General features: G+C 45.0%; 1 pseudogene; it reads right to left on the bottom strand.

The window, feature by feature from the left end:
- Positions 1 to 2,907: 2,907 nt before the first annotated feature.
- Positions 2,908 to 11,928, bottom strand: part of LOC136629107 (zinc finger protein 665-like) — a 53,963-nt pseudogene continuing 44,942 nt past the window's right edge.

Here is an 11,928-nt window from a genome sequence, read left to right as displayed (position 1 = left end):
GGCAACTGCTCAGAAGGGGTGAGAGCCGGGCCCAATGCAGCGACAATATGTTGTGTGTCAAGTATAAGGACAAGAGGGATGTCCTTATATTGACCACAATCCACGGCCACAGTAGTACCCCCTGCCCAGTACAAGGTACCAGTACAGAAACCCCCAAGCCAGACTGTGTCCTTGACTATAATAAGTACATGGGAGGGGTTGATCTATCAGACCAGGTACTGGAGCCGTATAATGCTATGCGGAAAACACAGGTGTGGTACAAAAAACTGGCCGTGCACCTCGTACAGATTGCACTATACAATGCCTACGTGCTGTATCGGGGTGCAGGCCAGAGGGGCACCTTCCTCGAATTTCAGGAAGACGTTATCAAGGCCCTAATATTTGGGGACCAGGAGGTGGGAGAGCAGCCCAGTACTTCTGGAAGCGAGGCCATGAGGATTGTACCAGGGCAGCACTTTCCCAGTGAAATTCCCTCCACTGGAAAGAACCCAAAAAAGTGCAGAGTGTGCTACAAACAAGGGATAAGAAAGGACACCATGTATCATTGTGAAATGTGCCCCACACAACCTGGCCTGTGTATAAATAATTGTTTTAAGATCTACCACACATCCCTGAAATTTTAATTTTACGGTTGCCCTGACGTTTTACCCAGATGTACTCCACACAACTTGTACATAAGAAGAAAAAAAGAAACACAGCAGCACTCCAAGAGTTCAGCCACACCGCTGGTGCAAGGCACTATGCAATAGCCCAGTTAGGGTCCCGACTCCCTGGGTCCACTGTTGATCAGCAATGTAGAGAGGAGGAACCAGGCAGCATTCATTGAAGTCTTCTTTATTAAATAGCCATGAAGAAGCAAGCAGCCACGTATCGACCCTGTGCTCGGGTCTTTATCAAGCTAATGATGTACATAAACTTGTACATAAACCCACATGCCAAGTCCTTTCCTTCTGAGCCCTGCCATGTGCCCAAACAGTTTACGCCCACATATAGAGCATTTCTGCACATAGGAGCAATTGGGTAACGCATCATGGGGTACCTTTTTTCCTTCTGCTCCTAGTCAAAAATATAAATCTGGGCCTAAAGCTAAACATTACTGGAAAATTTTGAATTTTTGTATTCAACTCAAACTGTTAAGAAAATTCCTGAAACACCTATGAGTTCAAAACACTCACTACACCCCTTACTAAATTCCCTGAGGGGACAAGTTTCCAAAATTCGGTCAATTCTTGGGGGTTTCAAATGTACTGGTGCCTCAGGGACACAGCAAACACTACATGAGGGCTGAAAATTATTCCAGCAAAATCTGCATTCAAAAGGTGCTCATTTCCTTCTGAGCCCTGCTATGTGCCCAAACAACAGTTTATGCCCACATATGGGGCATTTCCGTGCCTGGAAGAAATTGGGTAACGCATCATGGGGTACCTTTTCTCCTTCTGCTCCTGGTAAAAAATATAAATCTGGGCCAAAAGCTAAACATTACAGGAAAAATTGGAATTTTTCATATTCAACTCAAACTGTTAAAAAATTTCCTGAAACACCTATGAGTTCAAAACGCTCACTGCACCCCTTACTAAGTTCCCGGAGGGGACTAGTTTCCAAAATAGGGTCAATTCTTGGGGGTTTCAAGTGTACTCGCACCTCAGGGACACTGCAAACACTATATGGGCAAAATCTGCATTCAAAAAGCCAAATAGTGCTCCTTCTCTTCTAAGCCCCATCATGTGCATGAACAACAGTTTACGCCCATATATGGGGCATTTCCGTGCTCGGTAGCAATTGGGTAACGCATCGTGGGGTACCTTTTCTCCTTCTGCTCCTGGGAAAAAATATAAATCTGGGCCTAAAGCTAAACATTATGTGAAAAAATGGAATTTTTCGTATTCAACTGAAATTGTTAAAAAAATTCCTCAAGCACCTGTGGGTTCAAACCACTCACTACACCCCTTAATAAATTCCCTGAAGGGTCTAGTTTCCAAAATGGGATCAATTATTGGGGGTTTCAAATGTACTGGTACCTAGGGGGTCACTGCAAACACTACAGGGGGTCTGAAAATTATTCCAGCAAAAAGCCAAATAGCGCTCCTTCTCTTCTGAGCCCCACCATGTGCCTGAACAACAGTTTACGCCCACATATGGGGCATTTCTAAAAACTGCGGAATCCTGATAATACAGCCCAAGTTTTGTTTCTCTGCTAACTCCTGCTGTTTTATAAGAAAAAATGGTTTTAAATTGAAAATCTGTAGAAAAATTTAATTTTTCTAATTTCTGATGCACTTTTGTTTAATTCCAGTGAAGCATCGAAAGGGTTAATAAACTTCCTAAATTACATTTTGAATTCTTTGAAGGGTGCAGTTTTTAAAATGTGGTGATTTGTGGGGGTTTTCTGGTATACAGGCTCTTAAAATCCACGTCTAAACTGAGTTGGCCCTTAAAAATTCAGATTTTGAAATTTGCTAGTAAATTTGAAAAATGACTGCTAAATAGGGATGAGCGAGCGTACTCGGAAAAGCACTACTCGCTCGAGTAATGTGCTTTATCCGAGTATCGCTGTGCTTGTCCCTGAAGATTCGGGTGCCGGCACAGAGCAGGGAGCTGCAGGGGAGAGCGGAGAGGAACGGAGGGGAGATCTTTCTCTCCCTCTCTCCCGCCCGCTCTCCCCTGCTCCCCGCTGCGACTCACCTGTCAGCCGCAGCGGCACCCGAATCTTCAGGGACGAGCACAGCGATACTCGGATAAAGCACATTACTCGAGCGAGTAGTGCTTTTCCGAGTACGCTCGCTCATCTCTACTGCTAAACTTATATACTTTGTGGAGTCTAAAAAAAAAAATGCTTAAATTATTGCAGTATAAGGCAGGCATATGGGAAATGTTAATTATTAACTATTTTGTGGTGTTTGACTATCTGTCTTACAAAAAGAAAAATTCAAAGTTTGAAACTTGTCAATTTTTCCAAATTTTCTGTAAATTTCGATTTTTTTTTTCCTAGTTAAGACAAAATTTATTAACGCAATTTTTACACAAACATAAAGTACAATATGTCACGAAAAAAGAATCTCAGCATCACATTGATAAGTAAAAGCATTCAAAAGTTATTAGCACATAAAGTGACATGTCAGTTTGGGAAAATAAGGCTTGGTCCTTATAGGGGTTGTCCCGTGAGAGCATGCGCAGAAGACCTCTGCAGCGCGAGCACGCCGGAGCCGGACAGAAGAGAGCAGACAGCGCAAGCGCGTCTAATCCCGGCAGAAGGCAGCTTTAGTCGGCGCCATGGAGACGGGGACGCCAGCACCGCAGGGGTAAGTGTATAACTTCTGTATGGCCAATATTTAATGCACGATGTATATTACAAAGTGCATTAATGTGGCCATACAGAAGTGCTTAACACCACTTGCTCTCGCAGGACAACCCCTTTAAGCCCCAAATAGGCCATGTCATGAAGGGGTTAAATCCCCGGCTGCTGATAGCTCAGAATTACAGAGCCATGGACAGCCAGGAGAAGACGTAGCTGAGCCTGGCAGCCGAAGGAAGGTGAGTAGGTTTTGGTTTTTTTTAACACTTTTCTTTGTTTTTCAGAGACAGGGCTTATATTTAAAACATTTCAGGGGTGCCGGCAGCAGGATCCACCACCGCAGCGGTCATGTGTGACAGCTGTGGTAGGGAATCCTTTATTCCCCCCAGGGGTTAAGAATACCTCTACTGCATCTGTCACAGATGTGGCAGGTGCAGCAGGGAATTCTTGTTCCTTGCGGGAATGCAGAAAACATGTGACAAACGCGGCAAATGTGTTCTGCATCCCCGCGGGACATGGCAGCGGTGGAGAGGTAAGTTTTTTTTCACTTTTTTTTTTCACACTAGAATCTTTCTTTTTCAGGGAAGGGCTTATATGTAAAGCCCATCCCTGAAAAAGAATGCAGGGGTGCCGGCAGACCATTGTTTTTAATGGAGCAGCCAGCAGCAGCCTCGGCTCCATTGAAAACATGTGGGGAAATTTTTACCGAGCACCCTGTGGTACTCATGTCGAGTAACGAGTATTTCGAGTAGGCTAATGCTCGAACGAGCTTCAAGCTCTGACGAACATGCTCGCTCATCTCTAGTATTTAACTTTTAAACTCATCTTTCTAGTAGCCATCACTACAGGTCGTTAGTGAAGTCCAGCCTTTGTCAGTCTAACAAGCTTTCTGCAGAGTCACGGGAAATTAGATCATGTTCAAATTAGACCCCTCTTACCAGAGGTGATATGTCAGTTTTACAGATCCCAGGATATAGTAGTCCCTTCATTCTGTGATAATCCAAGGAATGATAATGAGCAATCCTTCTATTGCTTCGATGTCAGAAGGTCGGTTTTACAGTATATCAATGCTACAAAACAGTGGAGGATAAGAATTTGTTTCTTAAGTTCCAGGGTGGTAACAAAGGTAAAAAAGTGGCAAAAAGCTCTATATCAAGGTGGATCCATTCTGCCATAACGGAGGCTTACAAAGCTCTTTACAAACTAGCGGCAGAGGTACTCAAGGCCCACTCCACTAAGGCAATGTCCGTTACTTGCGCAGAGCAGGCCTCTGCATCCATAGACTGAATATGCAGGGCTGCGGTGGGGAAAAGGCGACATACCTTTAGTAAACATTATAAGTTGAATGTTCAGGCAAATGAGGACTTGGCCTTTAAACGCAAAGTCCTGTCTGCGGTAGTCCCGCCCTAATTATGTTTCTATGGTATGTCTCAGCTGGTGCTGTCATGGAGAGGATAGGGAAAGTTAGATTAGACTTTTTTTTAGAAAGTCTCCACGACAGCACCCATATATTCCCTCCCATATTTCTTTTTTTCACCTTTTCATTGCTAATTAATGACAGTTATTTTGTTTCAACTTAGGCTCTACCGCCTAGTGGTTCATTGAAATTACTGAGAAAGGTGGGCAGCATTAAACCTCTCTGAATGCTGCATATCAGGGACAGATCATCTCAGCTGGTGTTGAGACTTCCCGAAAAAAGGATTACCGGTAAGTCTAATATAACTTTTTTTCATTGACTTCTACATTGAAATGAGTTTAAAATAAAATGGCTACTTCCCTGCATGAGTTCTTTGATGTCTGACAAGTTGTGATTTCAGCCTAAAACATTTCCCACATTCTGAACATGAAAATGGCTTCTCTCCTGTGTGAATTGTTAAGATGACTGACAAGTTTGCATTTATATTCCAAACATTTCCCACATTCTGTACATGAAAATGGCTCCTCTCCTGTGTGAATTCTTTGATGTATGACAAGTTTCCATTTATATTCAAAACATTTCTAACATTCTGTACATGAAAATGGCTTCTCTCCTGTGTGAACTTTCTGATGTCTGACAAGTTGTCGTTTCAGTCTAAAACATTTCCCACATTCTGAACAGGAAAATGACTTCTCTCCTGTGTGAATTTTCTGATGTCTGACAAGTTCTGGTTTCTCTCTAAAACATTTTCCACATTCTGAACATGAAATTGGCTTCTCCCCTGAGTGAATTCTTTGATGTATGACAAGTTTTGAATTATCTCTAAAACATTTCCCACATTCTGAACATGAAAATGGCTTCTCTCCTGAATGAATTTTCAGATGTCTGACAAGTTCTGGCCTCAATCTAAAACATTTCCCACATTCTGAACATGAAAATGGCTTCTCTCCTGTGTGAATTTTCTGATGTCTGACAAGTTCTGGTTTCTCTCTAAAACATTTTCCACATTCTGAACATGGAAATGGCTTCACTCCTGTGTGATCTCTCTGATGTCTGACAAGTCTTTTTTTCTCTCTAAAACATTTTCCACATTCTGAACAGGAAAATGGCTTCTCCCCTGTGTGAGTTCTCTGATGTAGGACAAGTTGTGATTTCAGTCTAAAACATTTCCCACATTCTGAACAGGAAAATGACTTCTCTCCTGTGTGAATTTTCTGATGTCTGACAAGTTCTGGTTTGTCTCTAAAACATTTTCCACATTCTGAACATGAAAATGGCTTCTGCCCTGAGTGAATTCTTTGATGTATGACAAGTTTTGAATTATCTCTAAAACATTTCCCACATTCTGAACATGAAAATGGCTTCTCTCCTGAATGAATTTTCAGATGTCTGACAAGTTCTGGCCTCAATCTAAAACATTTCCCACATTCTGAACATGAAAATGGCTTCTCTCCTGTGTGAATTTTCTGATGTCTGAGAAGTTTGGGTTTATCTCCATAACATTTCCCACATTCTGAACATGAAAATGGTTTCTCTCCTGTGTGACTTGTCTGATGTCTGACAAGTGCTTGTTTATCTTTAAAACATTTCTCACATTCTGAACATGAAAATGGCCTCTCTCCTGTGTGAATTTTATGATGTCTGGCAAGTTCTGTTTTACTTTTAAAACATTTCCCACATTCTGAACAGGAAAATGGCTTCTCTCCTGTGTGAATTTTAAGATGTCTAAGAAGTGCGAGTTTAACTCCATAACATTTCCCACATTCTGAACATGAAAATGGCTTCTCTCCTGTGTGAATTTTAAGATGTCCAAGAAGTGCGAGTTTAACTCCATAACATTTCCCACATTCTGAACATGAAAATGGCTTCTCTCCTGTGTGACTTCTCTGGTGTCTGAGAAGATTCGATTTAAATTTAAAACATTTCTCACATTCTGAACATGAAAATAGCTTCTCTCGTGTGTGACTTCTCTGATGTTTGACATATTCTGGTTTGTCTCTAAAACATTTCCCACATTCTGAACATGGAAATGTCTTCCTCCCCATGTGAGCTCTTTGATGTTCTCCTCGTTTAGGACTTTTCTTCTGAATATCAGTCTGTGATGGACCAGATGATGGATGTTTGCTGTGAAGGGCTAAGGGGATATCTGGGATAAATGCAGGTTCTTCATATGTATCTTGTGTGATACCACAATCCTCTGCTTTACAATCTACAAATATCAGATGTCCCTCTGACCTCTCGATGCAGTCATCTGCCAAGAATTAAGCCGATTTTACCATTTTTTAATTGAAATAACCTTAAAATTGTATAGATATTTTTAACATTTTCTATATAAACATTTCATTGCAAACTACAAGTCAGATAGTATTTATTAACTAAGACAGTGGTGGAAAAACATCCTAATTTAACAGTAGACCTCACAGTGAGGAGCAGTAAATCATGATGTTTTGCTATAAATTGTTCTTCTGCAGTTTTCCCCCCTCTGTGGTTAAGCTTCCATCTTCATAGGTCCATGAATCAGTGAACCTGTCACCACTATTCTACTAAATGCTCAGTGGAGAATCATAATAAGTAGTTTGATTCAATGCTATTAGGTGGTGTCCATCTCACACACTCACTGACACCTACATGCCCTTTATCATTCAGGATAGAAGTGAGAAGTAATTTTATTTATTTGAAGTTAATACAAAATAGGATGAAAAGGAAAACTTTGAATAACTTATTACAATCTTTGTTTCTGGAATTGCTCAAAAACATCTGCATAAACAACAGCTCTAAAACTCTTAGGTGATAATCTGTCCTAAGTAACTAATTGTGTCCATCATCAATCATATGGGGCCTCTGGGTATCTAAAAAGAGCATTCAGAAGACTTTACAGCACCATCCTCCATAAGTCTCCGATTTCTGTCCCTAGTAGATCACCAAGCACAAAGTACATAAAAGGGAGTGAATTTCTTACCGAAAATTCCTTTTTCCCGAGTCATCCTGACGGCAGACATGGAGGTTGCACCTTGACCTTGTAGGGACAGGAAGCAAGAGACTTCAAAAGGCTCCTCCTGCCTCCCATTCACCAGTGTCTTCTAAATTACTTACATGGACATGTCGTGGTTAACCAAGGAAGATTTTTTATTGCTCCAAAACAAAATTAACATGGTTAGTTCTATTTTGAACATAAACAATAGGAGGGTAGCTTACCCGGATTAAACAAAGGAAATATGCACCAATTTACCGCATAAACAGAAAAAATGTCCAATATAGGAGCCTCTGGGCTACTGGTTCGTGCCCACACAGATGTAGGTACAACCGTGTGAATTTTTGGGAGGGAAATACGTGCCGTCAGGATGACTCGGGAAAAAGGAATTTTCGGTAAGAAATTCACTCCCTTTTCCCGGCGTCATCCTGACGGCAGACATGGAGTATACCAAATTAACTCTTAGGGAGGGACCACTGCTTGCAGGACCTTTCTCCCGAAAGAGAGATCGGAGGAGAGGTCCGTATTCAGCCTGTAGTGCCTTGTGAAGGTATGCAGGTTGGACCATGTGGCTGCCTTACAAATTTGATCCGGCGTCGCCATGGCCCTCTGTGCCCAGGAGCAGGATACTGCCCTGGTTGAATGGGCCTTGAGTCCTTCAGGGATAGAACTGTTGCCGGAAGAGTAGGCCTGCTGGATGGTGGATTTTATCCAGCGGCTAATGGATCTTCTAGAAGCCGCTCTTCCTCTGCCCGGCCCCTGGAATTGGACAAAAAGACAATCAGCCTTCCTGAAAGATGAGGTCTGTTCTAGGTAGCATAAAATGGCCCTCCTTACATCCAGGCTATGGTAGTCTCTTTCCCTGTCATTCTGGGGATTTGGGCAGAAGGAGGGAAGAATAATTTCTTGCTGCCTATGAAACTTTGAGGCTACCTTGGGGAGAAAAAAGGGGTCTGTTTTTAATATGACCCTATCGTTCTGGACTAGTAGGTAGGGTGTTTTGCAGGATAGGGCCTGGAGTTCACTTACGCGCCTCGCTGTAGTAATGGCTACCAGAAATACCGTTTTAAACGTTAGGAACCTGATTGGTACCTGATCAATCGGCTCAAAGGGGCTTTTGCACAGACTTTGTAGGACTAAGTTTAGGTCCCATGGGGGGACCGTACTACGGCTAATTGGTCTAATTCTTTCTGCCGCTTTTATAAATCTGCGGATCAATCTATGTTCCGCCAGGGATTTATCTAGAATGGCGGAGAACGCTGACACCTGTACCTTCAGGGTTCCCGGTCTCAGGTTTTTATCTAGACCCTCCTGGAGAAAGTCCAAAATCTCCGCCACCGAAGTGTCGAGATTGGAGATTTCCAGCCCTCTCCAGGAGGAGAATCTTTTCCAGATTTTATTGTAGATCGCTGAAGTCACGGGCTTTCGGGACTGGCGTAATGTCGCGATGACTCTGGAGGATAAACCTTGCCTTATTAGCGTCTGTTCCTCAATATCCAGACCGCTAGGTTCAGCCTTTCTGAGTTGGGGCACAGAACTGGGCCCTGCACTAGAAGGTCCTTCCTGGGTGGCAGGCGGATTGGCTCCGTGATGGCGAGCTTTAAAAGTAGCGGAAACCATGCCCTTTTTTCCCAGTGTGGGGCGATCAGGATCAGCGTAATGTTGCTCTGCTGAACCTTCCGAAGGACTCTCGGGATCAGGGGTATGGGTGGGAAGGCATAAGCCAGACTGAAGTCTCACCTCTGGGAGAAGGCGTCTAACCCCTCGGCCCTGTCCCTTGGATCTAGGGAAAAGTAGGCTGGGCATTTTGAGTTCTTGCCGGTCGCGAACAAGTCCACCTGTGGACTGCCCCAGTTTTCCGTAATATGATGAAACTCCTCCTGGTTCAGGGACCATTCCCCAGGGTCCAGGCGTCTTCGACTTAGGAAGTCGGCTGTCTGGTTCTGGGACCCTTTGAGATGGACCGCTGTTAGGGATTGTACCGTGGCCTCGGCCCATCGAAAGATCCGCGCTGTTAGTTTCAGCAGGTGAAGGTTTCTGGTGCCTCCCTGGTGGCGAATAAGTGAAACTGCAGTCATGTTATCACAGAAGATTTTTACATGTTTCTTCTTTAAGATGTCTTGGGTTCTGTGAAGCGCTTCCCAGATGGCCCTAAGTTCTCTGAAGTTCGATGATTGGGCCCGCAACGTCGGCCCCCACTCGCCCTGGAGTAGGCACTGCCCTACTTGCGCTCCCCAACCAGACTGGCTTGCATCTGTTACTACGGGGATGAAGGGTTCTGCTACCCATGGGGACTCAGCTTCAAGGATGTCAGATGACCGCCACCAGCGGAGGGACCGTAAGACAGCTGGAGACATGGGCATTCTCCTGTCCAGAGAGGTGGATGCCCCATCCCAGTTACCCAGGATGGATCTCTGTAGCGTCCTAGAGTGCGCCTGGGCCCACGGGATAATGCCGATACAGGAGGTCATGAGGCCCAGGAGCCTCATTGCATCCCTAATTACAATTTGCCTTCTCTGGCCGCCCTTCTGCGCTGCCAGTCTAAGACTCTCCTGTCTGGGTGGGGGTAAAGACAAAGTCTGTGACACTGAGTCTATTTGCACCCCCAAGAAAGTCTTCCGCGTCTCGGGGAGAAGGCTAGATTTGGGGAAGTTGACTACCCACCCCAATCTCTGGAAAAGGGAGATGACCCTGCTAGTCTCGTCCCTGAGGACCCTGGGTGAGGAAGCAATCACTAGGAAGTCGTCCAGGTACGGGATGATATTTGTACCCGCTAGGTGGAGATGGGCCACCATCTCTGCCACTATTTTAGAAAATACTCTGGGAGCCGTGGAAATGCCAAAGGGTAGGCACCGGAATTGGAAGTGACGCACCCTGCTCCCTATCCTGATGGCAAACCTTAAATATTGGTGATGCTCCGGCAGGACTGGGACGTGATAGTACGCGTCTTTTAAGTCGACGGTACTCATGAAGTCCCCCTTTTTGATCAGCGTTACCGCTGACCTGACCTCTCCATTTTGAATCTTTTGTAGGAAATAAATTTGTTCAGGCCCTTTAGGTTAAGAATCATCCTGAAACTACCATTGGGCTTTCTGATCAGGAAGAGAGGCGAGTAGAATCCCTGGCGCTGCTCTACTGTGGGGACCCGGACTATCGCCCCCATTTGCAGCAGCTTCGAGATTTCGTCTTTAAAGATATCCTGCAGGGTCGGGGATTGTGTGGGGGTGACTCTGAAGCAATTGGGGGGCCGGGTGAAGAACTCTATTCTGTACCCCTGAGCTATGAGTTGCAGGACCCACGGGTTGTCTGTAACCCCCCGCCATTCTCGGGAGAATTTCAGTAGCCTACCCCCCACCTGGCACTCTTCTATGGGGGTAGGGGTTATATTAGTCTTACCCCTGCCTCCTTTGGGGTAGGACCAGCGTCCCGTCTTCCCTTTGCCCCGATATGGCCTGAAGGATGGCTGTCGCTTGTGAGAAAACCCAGTCCTCGCTTGGTCCGGGAAGCTGTGGGTTTTATCCGTAGCTCTTTTAAGGATCTCCTCAAGGTCCGCGCCAAAAATGTACCGGCCATGGAAGGGGATATTACATAGCCTCCCTTTAGATGCCGTGTCTGCCCTCCATGTCTTCAGCCAGACTGCCCGCCTGGCCATATTAGATAATGCGGCACTCCTAACCGCCAGTCTCATGGACTCGGCAGATGCGTCTGCCAGGAAGCCCGTCGCCGATTTCAATAGAGGCATGCATTCCAATAGTGCGTCTCTAGGGGCCTTCTGCTTTATCTGGTCGTCAAGTTCCCCTAACCAGAGGAACATTGACCTGGCTACGGACGTCGCTGCAATATTAGACTCCAGCGTATAGGCCGTTGTCTGCCAGGCCCGTTTCATCAGGGCATCTACCCTGTTGTCCATTGGATCTTTAAGGTGGGAGGAGTCCTCAAACGGTAGGGCTGTCTTTTTAGCCATTCTGGCCACTTGTGCGTCCACCTTCCGGACATCCTCGTAGATGTTTACGTCCTCTTCCGCAAACCGGAGTCTTTCTTTGTACTCACGGGATAGATAGAGGTGTTTATCTGCAGACGCCCATTCATCCGTGATCACTTTTTTTAAAGTATCGTTTACGGGAAACATGATGCGGTTTCTCGGTCTGAGCCCACCGAACATATCGTCCTGTACGGACCTAGGCTCAATCACATCCTCCAGTTTCATAGTGTCCCTGACCGCTTTGATCAGGTCGTCCAGCTCTGCTG

This window comes from Eleutherodactylus coqui, chromosome 5 (assembly GCF_035609145.1).
Source record: "Eleutherodactylus coqui strain aEleCoq1 chromosome 5, aEleCoq1.hap1, whole genome shotgun sequence".
NCBI classification, from domain to species: domain Eukaryota; kingdom Metazoa; phylum Chordata; class Amphibia; order Anura; family Eleutherodactylidae; genus Eleutherodactylus; species Eleutherodactylus coqui.
The sequence above is the reverse complement of the archived record's forward strand: the minus strand, read 5'-3'. Positions and strand labels throughout refer to the sequence as shown.